We start from the raw sequence: 16,957 nt of genomic DNA on the forward strand, positions 1-16,957 counted from the left end.
TGGATGTGGAAACAGAGGATGAGAGGGAGGACGAGGGTGCCGTAGAGAATCCTTCGCCTGCACGGTCGAGGGGCGGTGTGGGAGGTGGGGAAGCTCCGGTGCCTCGAACTCTGCCAAAGTGCAACCCGTTGTCTCCTGTGTCCCCCGAGTCTGTAGAGGTCGCTCGGTTGAAGCTCAAAACGGCCCGTCTGGAAGCAGACCTAAAAGACAGGGAAGACAAAAGGAGGTATGAGATAGAAATTAGGAAAATAGAAGCAGACAAGGAAGCTCGAATCCACATTCGGCGAATGGAGCTTGAGGCTGGGGCATCTTCTCACCCAGTGGGCAAGCCAGATCAGATAGAGGACAGTTTACATTGTGATGTGGTTAAAGCTACTGTGTTGCGTGCCTATGAGCTGGTGCCAGAGGCTTATAGACAACGATTTAGAAATTATAAGAAAAGTGGTAGTAAAACATTTGTTGAATTTGCCAGGGACAAAGAGTCCTTATTTGACCGCTGGTGTGCAGCCAATAAAACATCTACTTATGAAGCTTTGAGAAATCAGATATTGTTTGAAGATTTTAAGAACAACTTACCTGAAAGAATAGGGATGCATTTGAGTGAAAGCAAGGTGGCGACGTTGGGTCAGGCAGCCGTCCTGGCCGATGAATATGCCTTAACGCATAAAACGGTGTTCACGGCATCCAGCCAGAGTAGGACGTTCGTTTCATCATCGGTCGGTGCATCACGCTCTTCGGATCCTTCTACTGTTCCTTGGAAAGAAGAGAGAATGTTTTTAGTGCCACCGGAAAGGCCATTTAATCTCAGATTGTTCCTTACTTAAGAACAAGTCTAATTCACCTCCACCTTTCTGTAAGAGTGTTGGTTTAACTCAATCTGTTTCTTTCCAGGAAGCTAGATGTCCTAGCGAGGTGCTCACAAGGAAACCAGACCTGCTGTATGCTCCATTTGTGTCTGTAGGGTATGTTTCATGCACAGGAAAAACTGAAGACCAGGGGGAAATTAAAATCTTGCGTGACACTGGTGCGGCTCAGTCAGTTATCCTTACAGATGTGTTGCCATGGTCTGACCAGACATACTGTGGATCACATATACTTCTGTGTGGTATTGAAACTAACCCAATTTCTGTGCCTTTACACTGGGTTCACTTGCATTCTGATTTGGTTTCAGGTCAGTTCCGTGTTGCGGTGGTGCCTACATTGGCAGTGGAAGGGGTAGCATTATTATTAGGAAACGACATTGCTGGAGGTAAGGTGTCTCCAGTACTAGAAGTAACAGACAGACCTCAGTCTAATGTCTCTGACATTGTTCTACTTCAGAAGTACCCTCAAGTGTTCCCTGCATGTGTTTTAACACGGGCACAGGCTCGTATGCAGGGGGATACAGTGAATTTATCTGACACTATTCTTGAACAGGTTGAACCTGTAGATGTAGTACCTAAACCAGAGGGGTTACCTTCTGTGCAGGCTTAGAAAAGGGGGTGCAGAGTCGCTCCCCAGTTAGATGTGTTGTCATCATCACACCAGAGAAGCTGATTGAGTGGAAAAAAGAGGATGTTAGCCTTAATAAATGCTTTGATTCTGTGGTCTCTCTTGAAAAGGCAAAAGTACAGGGGGCTGCTTACCTTGTGGACGCTGGTGTTCTAATGTGTAAATGGACTGCGCATAAAACAGGTGAGGACTGGGATACAGTTTTGCAGGTAGTTGTTCCATCTCCACTACGACAACAAGTATTGTCACTGGCTCATAACCCTGCATGGTCCGGACATTTAGGGGTAACCAAAACATACAACAGAGTCCTCCGACATTTCTTCTGGCCAGGATTAAAATCAGACATTGTGCAATACTGTAAAACCTGTCATGTATCCCAGCTTATAGGAAAAGTGAACCAACCTGTTCCTCGTGTGCTACTTCAACTGATTCCTGTGATTGGAGAACCGTTTGAGCGGGTGATTGTTGACTGTGTGGGTCCATTACCAAAAACTCGAACAGGTAACCAGTTTCTGCTTACCATTATGAGCAGCGCCACTCGGTATCCAGAGGCTATTCCTCTCCGGACAATTACAGCTAAGACGATTATAAAGAGTTTGATCAAGTTCTTTTCCACCTTTGGTCTCCCCAGAGTGATCCAGACGGATCAAGGAACTAATTTTATGTCCAAACTGTTTTCTTCTGCATTAAAAACATTGTCCATATCGCATCAGGTCTCCAGCGCTTACCATCCAGAGAGTCAGGGGGCTCTTGAACGCTCAGAGGTACAGTGAGTGGTCACCAGCTGTGGTACAGTAATGACGCAATTACTACAAAGTGTATATAATTTATACAAAGTGTATAAATTTAAACCGCTTAGTCAACATTAAAAGTAGCTGCTGTTCGGTTTACATATTGCTATTCTACTCACTTCTAATCTTGATTAACACCCTGAATTTGGTACTGGGGTCTATATGACCCCAATCGACTTTTCCTTATTAAAAAAAATGGTTCCCTTCATCTCAGTGGAATAAGATTTTGTTAATTTTCCTACATTATCTATCTATACACACACAAAAAAACTGGGCTTGATTCGGTTGTTCTATAGGCATGTAAAAAATTTTTTTACACTTCTTGTCTTCGGGGTCAATATGACCCCACATTCAAATGAATGGGACAATCGAAAAAAATTTTTTTTTTTTTTTTCATTTGTCAAAAAAAATTAATAAATCCAGAATAAATCTGAAACTTTCCATACCGCAATGAAGTCCTGGTACTAGAGCACAAATGCAATGTGGAACGAACATGATCACTTGCACACACACGTGCACGCGCACACAAACACACACACACAGGTGTGACTCCAATAGAAAGCATTTTTATTGAAATTGGCAAATAAAATCAATAATTCCTGCATAAATCTGAAAATTCTCACACATAAATGAAGGCCTGGTACTAGATCACTAATACAATGTGGAATGAACATTATCACACACATGTGCGCCCACACACACACACAGACACAAATACACACACAGATAGAGAGAGGTGTGACTGCAATAGAGAGCATTTTTATAGAAATTGGGAAATAAAATCAATAATTTCTGCATAAATCTAAAACTTTCACACACAAATGAGGGTATGCTATGAGAGCACAAATACAATATGGAAAGAACATGATTACACACAGATCACATACACACAGAGAAACACACAAACAAACAAACAAACAGGTGCGACAACAAAAGAGAGCATTTTTATAGAAATTGGGAAATAAAACCAATAATTCCAGCATGAATCTAAAAATGTTCACACATAAATGAAGGCCAGGCATTAGAGAAAAAAACAATGTGGAATGAGCATGATTGCACATACACACACACGCACGTGCGCACACACAAACACACACAGACACACAGGTGTGTTTACTCTTCACTCCTGTTCATATCTGCCTATAGCTGTTTGTTTTTTGTTTTTATTTACTTTTTAAAAATTATTTTTTTATTCTAAAGTTAATAATTTTGTACATTTTGATTATTGAAATATGTAATTGCAATCAAGTATTTTCTTTTAGTGGTAACTTATGTGGCATTATTGCAAATTTATTTGGCATTACTGCAAATTTATATAGCACTATTGCAATAACAAGATACTTCAAAAGACCTCAAACAACAACAAAAATAATCCTAAACTTTGACAAAATACTGATTTAATGTATTTTAAACGTTTAAATATATATATGCATAACAAAAGCTGTTATAAGAACAGGAAGTCGCATCCAGAAAAATGAATGGATCTCTATGGGGCCTCTGCTGGATGCATATGGTAATTACAATTCCAGGCTAAAAATATATTATCTACAAAAAACAGCTAACCAGCAGATGGCAGAATTATGCATCTAACACCTATATCAATATCCAGAAACAATTCCTATTTAAATTGGATCATCATTAATGCGTTTTTTTAATAAAAAATTAATATTTCATACATATGCTAATGGTGTAGTGGAGGAATTCTGCAGGAAATAGGTAAAAACGTACTTCATATCCCCCAAAACACAGCATTAATGAATAGATGAGAAGTAAACAAAAAAAATGATATGTTATTTGTATGATTAAAAATGTATATTTTTTGTACAATTACTCTATCAATTGTTGGGGTCATATGGACCCCAAAGCCAAGATTTGTAAACAGGAAACGAAGACAATTTGAAGGAATTGGACACTGGGGTCTATATGACCCCAATCGACTTTTCCTTAATAAAAAAAATGGTTCCCTTCATCTCAGTGGAATAAGATTTTGTGACTTTTCCTACATTATCTATCTATACACACACAAAAAAACTGGGCTTGATTCGGTTGTTCTATAGGTATGTAAAAAAAATTTTTACACTTCTGGTCTTCGGGGTCAATATGACCCCACATTGAAATGAATGGGAAATGCGGAAAAAAAATAAAGAGATTTCTTCATGTGTCAAAAAGAGTCAATAAATCCAGCATAAATCTGAAAATTTTCACACAGAAATGAAGGGCTAGTACTAGAGCATAAATGAGATGTAAAAAAGACATGCTCACTCACACACACACAAACACACACATGAAAAAACACACACATGTATGACTGCCACAGAGAGCATTTTTATAGAATTTGGCACAAATCCAGAACAAAGATATAAAAGGGTGAGGCCTAATGCATGCACACACACACACACACGCTCACACACACGCTCACACACACACACACACACACACACACACACACACACACACACACAGCCACACACAGCCACACACAGACAGACATATGCATTTCTCTCTCTCTCTCTCACACGTGCGCGCACACACACACACACACACACACACACACAGACATATGCATGCATTCTTTCTCTCTCACACACACAGTCACACACACAGACATATGCATTCTCTCTCTAACACACACTGTCACACTCACAGATATATGCATTCTCTCTCACACACACACACACACACACATATGACAGCCAAATTTGATACAAATGCTCTCTGTGGCAAATGAAATCAGCCACACATGCAGAACACGTGTGAGTGAGACCTAATGCATGCACATGCACACTCACATGCAGAGAGAGCAAGAGAGAGATGAGACAGAGATCAAATACAAATGACCTTTTCAACTTTAGAAAGTTTACGTTGAGATGTGAGAGCTGGAACTTTGTTTTGAAAACAAAGAAATTGTTCCCAAGCAAAAGCTATAAAAGAGGGTCTTTGGTCTCCTGCACACAGTTCATTCTGTGCTGGCAGTATGGCAAAGAGGTACACTCTCCTCGAGACACTGGACTATGTGCTGGATTCCAGTGAAACTGAATCATCCCAGGAAGACACTGAGCCAGAAGACTCTGAGCCAGAGGACTGCAATCCCCCTGAGGAAAACACAGGGTTAGAAGATGAGTACCAGGAATCGGAGGAGGATTCTGAGGAAGAAGAGGCAGACCAAACCTTCAGTTCTAAAAATGGGCAAATAACCTGGTCTACTCCTCCACCTCCACAGGGGCCAGGGAGAGCTTCAGCTGCACGAGTTATAAAGCTGACACCTGGACCAACCAGATACGCATGTTCTCGTGTAGAGGACATAAAGTCATCTTTTTTATTATTTTTTCCATCAAGCATCCAAAGCATGTTGGTGAAGATGACAAATTTGGAAGGAAAGCGTGTATATGGCGCTGACTGGAGGGATGTGGACTGGACAGATATGGAGGCATTTATTGGTCTGCTCATACTTGTCGGAGTTTATCGTTCCAACAATGAGGCCCTGACCAGTTTGTGGGAGGCTGAAACTGGGCGTGCTATTTTTTGTGCTGTCATGACTCTGAAAAGATTTAAAATTTTGTCAAGAGTCATCCGATTTGATGAAAGAGCCACAAGATCTGCTCGCCGTGAACATGACAAGCTGGCACCAATTCGGGATCTGTGGGATTTGTGGGTTCAGCGTCTCCCACTAATGTTCAACCCTGGTCCAGACATAACGGTGGATGAGTGCCTGGTGCCATTTCGAGGTCGATGCTCATTCAAGCAGTACATGCCAAGTAAGCCGGCGAAATATGGAGTGAAAATCTGGGCTGCATGTGACGCCAGGACGAGTTATGCATGGAACATGCAAGTGTACACCGGCAAGCCTCGAGATGGACAGCCAGAGAGAAACCAGGGCATGCGTGTGGTCCTTGATTTGACCACTGGTCTCGAGGGACACACAGTAACATGTGATAACTTCTTCACATCATATGCCCTTGGCCAGGAGCTCCTGAGAAGGAAGTTGACCATGGTTGGCACAGTTCACAAAAACAAACCTGAACTCCCACCTGCTATTCTGACAACGAGAGACAGAGCTGTGTTTTCCTCTCTTTTTGTTTTCACTGCGACACACAGTCTTGTGTCGTATTGCCCCAAAAGGCATAAAAATGTGCTGCTCATGAGCACATGTCACAAGGATGCCAAAATCAGTGACAGGGAGGACAAGAAGCCAGAGGTCATCTTGGACTACAATCGCTGCAAAGGCGGAGTTGACAACCTTGACAAGGTATTTACAAATTTTATGATTTGATGAATGCATCAATTTTGCTAATTTTCAAAGATGATGAGTTAGTGATTGGTATTTCTTTTTCTAGCAGATCTACTAATTTGTTTATGTGTGTGTGTGTGTTTGAAATATTGCAGATGGTTGCATGCTACAGCTGCAAGCGCAAGACAAATCGGTGGCCAATGGTTGTCTTCTCCACAATCCTTGATGTTTCGGCCATAAATGCCTTTGTGGTGTGGAGAGAAGTCAATCCATCATGGGAGAGAGGGAAGAGTATGAAAAGGAGGCTCTTTCTAGAGCAGCTAGGGAAAGCTCTGGTGTCCCCGCACATGGAGCGACGACAACACGTGCCTCGTACACCAGCTCTGCAGCAATATTGAAGAGACAACAGGATTCGTCCAACGAGCCAGGGCCCTCCACTGAACCTCCATCACCAAAGCGAAAAAGGTGTCCGGTTTGTCCACGGGCCAAGGATACGAAAACTGACAAGCAGTGTGCAAACTGCAAAAGAGCCATTTGTGCTACTCACACAGTGCACTTGTGCCAGATGTGTGTGGACTGATTATTGTTTTATTTATTTATTGTTTACATATCATTTTTTTAGCTTGTTATTGCTTTTATGTTCAGTGTTCAGAATGTGATTGTAAATTTTTTTATTGTTATTCGATGTTCACTTTTCACTCCTGTTCATTTTTGCATATTGCTGTTGGTATTATTTACATAATATTTATTTCATTTCTTTTGCATTCTAAAGTTAATTATTATTTTTTTTTACACTTTGTTCATTAAAATCAATAATATGCAACTACAATCTGACTCCAAGTCTTGTCCTTTAGGTGTGTCTTATGTGGCATTTTTCTGTCAAATGTCTGTGGCATTTTGTAAAAAAAGGCATCTCAAAATGCATCAAAAACTTAAAAAAAATCTACTATTTGAAAGAATATTTATTTTAAATGTCTTTTCTAATGTATATATATATATAAATTCACAAAATGTATCACAAACGTTGTGATACGAACAGTTGGCCACATCCAGTAAAATGAATGGCTCTCTACTGCCTCTGCTGGTCAAAACTATTTCTTTCTTAAACTGTAATAATTTTAGGTTTATCTCTAACCAGCAGATGGCATACTTCTACACCTAACACCTAGATCAATATCCAGAAACAAATTAAATTAAATTAAAATCATCATTTAAGTGATTTTTTCATAAAAATTTAATATTTCATATGCAAGCTAATGGTGTAGTTGAGGAATTGTGTGGTAAATGGGTACAAAAGTACTTCATATCTCCCAAAACACAGCATCAATGAATAGATGAGAAGTAAACAAAAAAAATGATATATTATTTGTATGATTAAAAATGTATATTTTTTGTACAATTACTCTATCAATTGTTGGGGTCATATAGACCCCAAAGCCCTGAAGTGTAAACAGGAAACGAAGACCTTTTTTAAGGCCACATTTACACATAGCCGGGTATTTAGAGAAACAAATAAATGTTTCATGTGTCTTCAAAAGGTTTCCTCTGTACTTCTTTGAGGCCTCTGGTTTTAGATTGGAAATTTGAGCAAGATGCAACAGAGACATTATCCACAGAAAAAAACATTAACAGGCATATGATCGTGTAAAGACAAAAACAAAAAACAAGGACAAACATGACCCGTAATATTTGAAGACCGTAGGCACATGTTGTGTTTTCAAATGCACATTATGAGATTTGCCATTTGTTCTATGCCTGTATTTCTCTGATTAATTTATTAATTGTGGAAATAAATAAATAAATAAATCTAAAAATAAATTCAAACATAGATTGTGCAAGTCAACTATACAAACCATCAAGTTCAGTGCTCTCTTCATCTATTGTGATGAGCTTTGAAACTGTCATGCTTTCTTGATCTTGCATTGGATTTACGACATTTCTTTCCTGCCTCACAAATGTACTTTCAGTGCTGCTTGAAGTGGCCCTTTCTGTTGCTCTCTCACTCACTACCTCACCACTGACCACCACTGACCTCCACTGACCTTCAGAAAAGAGGTAAACACAGACTGTTCAAAGGCAAAATGAAAACTCTGTCATCAATTCATCCCTCTCATGTTGTTCCAGAACACAAATGAAGATCTTTTTAATGAAATATGAGTTCTCAATGGACACTATTCTGTCTAATGGAGGGACAGTCAGATTTATCTTCATTTGTGTTGTGAAGATAAATGAAAAACTTATGGGTTTGGTAAGACATGAGGGTAAGTAATTAATACAATTTTCATTTTTGGGTGTATTTACCCTTTAAAGGGTTTAAAAACAACAACAACAACAATTAAAGCTGCAAGCAGCATTTAGCGGTGTTCAAGCAGTTAAGGCCTTTAAGCACACAAGTCAAGTCAAGTCAAATATATTTATATCTAAATTACGGGTTTCTCTCTTTAAAACATACGTGGTATTATTGTACCATGGTGCTATATTATACCATGGTGCACAAGCATCAAAAGACATTAAGTTTTATTTAGCAAGCTTTAAACCACTGAAATAATAGATGGAAAAGTCCATTTACAGCCAATACAGGCAATTTACCATAGGAAATGTATGCTTTTCAAAGCTTTTTGACAGTTACAGCGCCACCTATGGTCCGATCTCCATAAAACTTTCCAGGATTGTTTAATACGTTATGTCACATATGCCCACCAATTTTTGTGAAGTTCTGTTTTTTTTAGATTTCTAGGCTACCTGTTATAGCCATCCAAATGCAAAAGTTCAACTTTTTTTCGATAATTATTGATCTAGAGAGTCCAGAGAGTTGTCCTAGACTGGGTTGGGTCGGCGAAAAACCAAGGACTAGTTCGCAAAAGTAGGTTTTAAACATATTCGCGAATATTTAATGAACGGTTTGATTGACAGCAGTGATTCTTGAGGCAAAGTTCTTCAACATGAGGAGATCTATCAAATGATAAGCATTTTGTGACGATATTTGTAACACCACATGATTACAGCCTTAAAACTCGTTAGCGCCAACTAGTGGCCGATTTCTTTTAAAATTCTTACAGACCTCTAGGGCTTTGAGCCGAACTTGTCCATCGATTTTTCGTTCTGATTGGCCACCGTTAACCTTGTCTAATAGGTGCTCAAACTTCATTGGCCGATGGCGGCCATGTTTTTCGAGATAAGCCAATATCCTTTTAGACATATATGGCACCTTAGCCTAGAAATCTAGACGCACCCTAGAAAAAGCAAAATGTATTTTGCAGCCAGGGTCAGTCTAGCAACTCTCCGTAGACTTTCGAGCTGGAAAAACCTAAATTGGGTCAGGCCAATCACATCGTGTATAGAGTAGGCGGGGCGGGCTTAACATAATGACGACAGAGTTGTGACGGTTCTTTCCGTGTGAATGGCTGCTACTTGAAAACAAAGAATGGCTGATGACGAACAGCGGTCTTTCGAAACGGCTTTGGCCGCGACTCTGGAGGACTTGGATTTAAGCTTTTCTTTGAGAAAAGAAGAACAGACTTAAGTCTTTCTTAAAAAAGGAAGATGTGTTCGTAGTTTTGCCGACCAGGAATGGCAAAAGTTGAATCCATCAGCTAAGTAACGTTAGCTCCGCTGTTGGGAAAGCGCTCTGGTTGGTTGAAGCGCAGTCCTATTGCGTGCAGAGGGAATTTGAAAGACAGCCGTTTATCCCGCCGCTCGGATTGAGCCGTGTCTATGGTGAGTTGCCAGACCTAACATCTTGATGTAGGTCTGGCTTGCCAGGCTAGCACCTTGGGCCAAGACACTGTATACAAAATTTCAAGTCAATCGGACAAACAGTCAGGTGTTTATATGGTTTTTTGTGTTATAGCGCCACCTATTGGCCAATTGGGGTCATACTTTGAAAGGTTCTCCCCAAATTGAGGACTACCATCTGTCAAAGTTTCAAGGCTCCAGCTCTTAGGGTTTGGGCTGCACGATGCGTTTTAGGGTAAAATAATAATAATAAAAATCAGTACAATTACAATAGGCATTATAGGCAATAGGCCTAATAATGACATTTTAGTAACTAGGAGGGTTTATATATACATTGACTGGTTCAAACTGACAAAGTCTACTGTAACTCAATAGATAATAGTTCTGTCCTGTAAACCCAAAACAAGGATAAATAAACATTTCCATAAGAGACTACACATAAAAAAAACAACTAAAATACCTCCCGCACTCATCACTGTGAGACTTGATAGCTGCAAAGGAAAATTCATCTCCACACACAACACATTTCTGAGGTGGTCCAATCAACTCATCTCTGCTAGGAAGACTCGCCTGCAAGAAAACATCACAACAAAATAGCATGTCATTCATGTTTAATGTAAATGTTAAAACATTCCCTGTTTGAAACTATGTAACTTACTGGTTCAACTTCAATGTTACGTTGAAGTGGACGAATGAAAATGGTTGCATGACCAATTTGGTTTTGAGGATCTTTCAAATACTTAACATTGTATCCCTCATTTGGACAGGGTATCAGGCTGAGATAACGGCTCCTTGTGTTCCCAGATATTTTTAATAACTCAAACCCACCACCTTGTCTGAGTTTTGGAAAAGCCTCCAAGATGACATCCTTAAATTTTTGGGGATCTGCATGGCACCCTTTAATAAAAATAATAATAAAAAGATGAAATTGTAAGATACTGGGACAAAGCTGACAGTTATCACTTATCTTTGACTTAGAGTTCAGTTTTTAAAGCTCCAGACAACTTCTGTTAAAATTTTATTTAAAATTACTAATGACAGACAGTACTATTTTTTTAAAGGAATGTTTTTAAAAGAATATTTGCAACCAACAGTTTCGGGGCACCACTGAGAACCATATTATTTTGTCTATAGAAGTCAAGTCAAGTCACGTATATTTGTATAGCGCTTTTCACAATACAGGTTGTATCAAAGCAGCTTCACAGTATTAAATTTATTTAATACAATAAGGTTTGTTTCTAGTGGAAAAAAAACAAATTCGGTAACGTCCACATTTGGTAAGGCTGATCAATAGTATTGTTGATTGATTCATTTAAATTGGATGTCCCCAAATGTCCCCAACTGAGCAAGCCAAAGGCAACAGACATAGAAAACAATGGTGCCCCAAACCGTTTGCTGGTGACAATGGTGCCAAGACAATGGTGCCAAACCGTTACAAGCATTCTTCTAATTATTTATTTGTGTTCAGCAGAACAAAGAAAGTAAAAATTGTTGGCTTAAGTATCCCTTTAACAGTAAAGACGATACTTAATTAATAATCCAAATGTGGTCAAGAAAACCTTGCTTTTAAACAATAACATTCCAATAAGCTGCTTTTTTACATACCTCGACAGGTGACACGTTTCTCCCCTAACCCAGCAAAGAACAATCTGTCTTTTGCACAGCGACTGGGTACTAAATCTGCATTTTTGTCATCAAGACAACAGAAGTTATGGGTAAAGCTGCAGGATACTGCTCGACTCATCACAGGCAAGCTTGTTCGTCTTGCAAATCCTCTTCCTCTGTTGTAAGGTGTAAATAGTCTTGCAACTTCAGCTAGAACGTGTAGGAAAGTAAACAAACCAGCCATCACCACCATATTTCTTTAGAAGTGAAGGGGACAATAGTAACAGAAGTTCAATAAAAAAATGTCTGACCTTTGTCAAATTGACGTTTTATTTTTCTTATTCTATTGCTTTTTAGCTGGCATAAAAAAAACACACTAATGAACAATTACCACTAATTTCTATAATATTGTATTAAACATTTTCTATGACAATTTTATGATCCAAGTAACTTACTACAAAACATTAAACGTTTATTTTGCAGGTATGTAACATAACTCATTTACAGAAGTTCATTCTTTATAACCTCATCAATCAGATACTGTGTCTGGATTTCATTTTTATTTTTGCCCAGTTGACAATCATGAGAAGAACCGAAAAATCAAGTAGCTAACCGCGGCCTTATTGTTGACAGGGTCTGTCCTGACCCTAGCCGCATGCAAATTTGAGTTGATGGGAGCAGTAGCCCAATGGCGAGAGAAGACATATTTTGATTTCGTTTGAATTGTGCCCTGAATTACACATATGATGTTTATAAATTTAAAAGATACAGGTATCCCAGAATGCATCTCGCACCAACCAGTAATATAGCAGAGGAGAAAACCCGCGTAATATCAAAATACTACTGTTATTGTGTCATGAAATGTAATTTTAAGAGTGTTTCAGGGGATAATGTAGTTGTTTACAGCTCAAATCTGTGGTTTATTTATAAATATAGCACCTATTTGAAAAATGTATCTGACGTTTTCAGAGTTGTGAGATCCAGGCGATCACCGGGTGAACACGCTCATTAACCCCAACTGGAACAGCTTTTCCTCGGCTAGTGCTTCTGATGTTTGCTGCTGGCTCTGATGTCTCTAGTCTAGTGGATAAACATGACGTATAATCTATAATCTATCTTATTGGTACCAGTTATTAAAAACAAAGCTGGAATGGTGGGTAACTTAGATAATTATAGACCTGTAGCTTTAGCTAGTATTTTGTCTAAAGTATTGGAAAAAATCTTGTTAGATAGGTTAAATGTGTTTATTAATTCTACAGACAACCAGTTTGGTTTTAAGGCTAAACATGGTACCGATCTTTGCATCTATGCATTAAAGGAAATTGTAAAGAAGTATAGAGATAAAAATTCATCAGTTTTTATGTGTTTCATTGATGCATCTAAAGCTTTTGATCGGGTTAACCATGCTAAGCTATTTTTTAAAATGAGACAAAGAGGGGTACCAGAATACATTGTGAGAATCTTGGCTTATTGGTATGCCCACCAGTCAATGCGAGATAAATGGGGCAACAAGGTCTCTGCCCCTTTTGGGGTTAGTAACGGTGTGAGACAAGGAGGGATTTTGTCCCCAATTTTGTTTAATCTTTACATGGATGAGCTGTCTGAACGTTTGAATGTTTGTAAAACTGGTTGTATGATTGGGAATAATTTAGTGAATCATATTATGTATGCAGATGATCTTGTGGTGTTTAGTCCAAGCAGTGCTGGTCTTCAACAGCTTTTAAACGTGTGTTCTGATTACGGTATTGAAAAAGATACTGTATATAATCCTGATAAGAGTATGGTTATGACTTGCAGAACTAAGGAGGATAAAAGTATACATTTTCCAGTTTTTAAGTTGTCTAACAAGAGTCTCACGGTGTGTGAGAAAATAAAATACCTTGGAAATATCACTGAGCACATGACAGATGATGAGGATATTGAAAGGCAACGCCGCCTGATGTATATGCGGGCAAATATACTGTTGCGTAAGTTTAGTTTCTGTTCAGATGAGGTGAAGGTGTCACTTTTTAAAACATATTGTACAGCATTATATACTGCTCATTTGTGGTGTAACTACAGAACATCGAGTTTACAGAAGCTGCAAGTGGCTTATAACGATGCTAATAGAATTTTACTAAAGAGACCTAGATGTCATAGTGCAAGTGAAATGTTTGTGAGTATAAGAGTAATCACTTTTAAAACACTGTTACGTAAACTTATGTATAGATTTATCTGCCGGCTTAATGCTTCTATAAATGAAATCATTGTGGGTTTATCTAATATAAGGGTTCGTACTACACGGTATCAGTCAAAGCTGTGGAGACACTGGTACTGGTGTATTTTGTAACTCTATGATGACAAAATTTTATGGATTGTGATGGATTGTATGGGTTGTATATGTTGTTCAATGTCGGTTTTTCCTTTTTTTTCTTTCTCTTTTTTTTTCTTAGACTTTGAGTCTGTAATAAAGGTTCGATATACTGTCTATGCGTATAATTCGTCTTGTGTATAAATCGATCTTTGGTCTCATTCATCTATAACGTTAGTTTGTTCCATGGCAAATCGTTTTGGCTGGGGGGCAAAGTGAAGTTTCATAACTTTATATTTAGGCTATATAACTTTAAAGCCTATTAGAGAGCTTACTTATGTTTGACTGAATTGTTTGCTTTATTTCTCATTATAGCTTCTACCTTTTAGGCTACTTATACTTTTATACTGGATATTATTGATCATTAAAACTGACATTTAACAAAAAGAGACAGGCCTTCAACTTCCGGTTGATGGATTTGGGGCTCGATTTTCATAGAAGCCATTGGTGGTTGAGAAACGCAACCATTTCAGTTATTTACAGTCAAGATCTAGTCAGTTATTATAACAGAACAGTCATTAGACTAGAAAACCAACCATCCACTGGGTGTCTGACTCTGGGTGTCATAAACCCAGCGTCTGACGTCGACGGTTCCACACTCGATGACGGTGCTGCTGAGAGGGATGACGAAGATGCTGCTGAGAGGGATGACGAAGATGCTGCTGAGAGGGATCACATAGTAGTTTCAGCTTCGTGTTATTATTTCTGGAAAAATAGTTGACGCTAAAAAATATGTCTGCATAATGCGATTAGGTGAAAATGACTTACAACTCTCCAGCTGATCTGCCACATCCCGTAACAAACTGGACAACGAATTATTTCTTGCCGCCATTTTCTTTGAAAAATCTCCTCACTGTCGATTAGCTGGCCTGACGATTCTGTTCGTGAGCTCTCAACCAATGATGCACTGAAGCTACACAAGGACCTCCTTCCTCATTTCCATGTTACACACGGAAATGTAAAAGTAAATGAATCAATAAATAAATAAATCTAAAAATAAATACATGTGGAAATAAATGAATCTATAAATAAATGAATGCATAAATAAATTAATCTAAACAATAAATGTAGGAATAAATATATAAATATAAAAAGTAAATCAATAAATAATTAACGAATAAATCAAAGCTAAAACGATTTTTTTTTTTTAAATGTATAAAAGCAGAAAATAATACATTAAGGTAAAAAATAATACAACAATAAATTTGGTTAAAAATGAATCATATTTATTTTATCAAGTCGTTTATTCCTTTATTTATTTTTCTATTATCAATTTTTTTTATCCATTTATCACATTTATTTATCCATTTATTACATTTATTCATTTTTAATTTATGCAGGTTTGGTCCTCCATATTGGGGAGATCTGCCCTTTATATTCGTCTGAAGGTGAGTCAAATATTCAGTACAATACTAAAAATATTCAAAGTATGGTTGTAGTTTCCCATAGGCCTTTGCTTGTTAAATCTGTATCATGAGATGAAACTTGTGTGACAAACACTTATAGGATAGTCAGCTAGTTTGAAATCTTAATTTAAGCACAAAAATATACAACAAATCCTTCACTTTCACTCTCTCCTCTGTCAATGTAATGTATATGATTATGTCTGAATGATTTTTCCAGTAATTTCAATTTCCTTAAAAATTTCCTTGCCAGGTTGACCACACCACTGAAAGCACCTCCACAGGTGGCAGCCATGCAGCCCACACCTCCACAGGTGGCAGCCATGCAGCCCGCACCACTGAAAGCACCTCCACAGGTGGCAGCCATGCAGCCCACACCTCCACAGGTGGCAGCCATGCAGCCCACACCTCCACAGGTGGCAGCCATGCAGCCCGCACCACTGAAAGCACCTCCACAGGTGGCAGCCATGCAGCCCGCACCACTGAAAGCACCTCCACAGGTGGCAGCCATGCAGCCCGCACCACTGAAAGTACCTCCACAGGTGGCAGCCATGCAGCCCACACCTCCACAGGTGGCAGCCATGCAGCCCGCACCACTGAAAGCACCTCCACAGGTGGCAGCCATGCAGCCCACGCCAATGCCCATGCCAACACAATCCCAGAGTAAGTACACCCCAGCTGTATAAATGCTAGTTTTATGATTATAAGTGTTTTTAAATGCAAGATGCCATTTCAAGACGTGTTTTATGTATTGCTGAAATTCTGAAGATGTATTTTATTTTCTAAATTGTTAAAATGTTGAGTAAAATATGCTAATTATAAATATATTTTTCAATTTTATACCTATTTTGTAACAATTAGAGAGGACTTCTATATAGACTCATCAGGATCTGACATTGAAGAAGTAACCCTGGCTTCTTCGGTCAGGAGTAATAGTCCAATCGTATGTATATCTATCCATCTATCCTTCAATCTAACACTCACACATATTCACACTTACACACCTGAAGTCAATTTAGTGACTGCAATAGGCTCTATACACGATCGCTTCCGCGTTTTGTCTCCCCCCCCCCCGCCCAGTTACATACGGTGCTGCGTTGGAAGCCTAAAGTTTTGCTGCTGCTAGTACACTTTGCTATAGATTGTGCTATGCGGAAGTAAATACGCTGGTTGAGATTCTACCGGAAATACGTCAGCAGCGTTCGTGCATAGAGCCTATTCTCCTAATCTGCATGTCTTTGGATGGTGGCTGCAGTGAGAGAGGGGGAATGGCCACTGCCAGCGGCTAGACCGGCAAAAGCCAGTGTGTGCTTATTTTACCGATATAAGTCTGTAAGTCTGTCTGTCTGTATGT

At 38.9% G+C, this 16,957-nt stretch overlaps 2 long non-coding RNA genes across 2 annotated transcripts in view; one reads left to right on the forward strand and one right to left on the reverse strand.

Moving 5' to 3' along the window:
• LOC143725878 (uncharacterized) overlaps positions 1-16,957 on the forward strand; it is a 434,149-nt gene that overhangs the window by 76,511 nt on the left and 340,681 nt on the right. The window lies entirely within an intron of this gene.
• LOC143725879 (uncharacterized) lies at positions 10,705-12,212 on the reverse strand. Its single transcript, XR_013198354.1, has 3 exons — positions 11,851-12,212; positions 10,904-11,142; positions 10,705-10,815 (listed from the first exon to the last, which is right to left on the reverse strand). It is a non-coding gene; the product is annotated as an uncharacterized LOC143725879 (long non-coding RNA).

This window comes from Siphateles boraxobius, unplaced genomic scaffold (genome assembly GCF_051911475.1).
Source record: "Siphateles boraxobius isolate OS27281-9 unplaced genomic scaffold, OSU_SipBor_1 77, whole genome shotgun sequence".
NCBI classification, from domain to species: domain Eukaryota; kingdom Metazoa; phylum Chordata; class Actinopteri; order Cypriniformes; family Leuciscidae; genus Siphateles; species Siphateles boraxobius.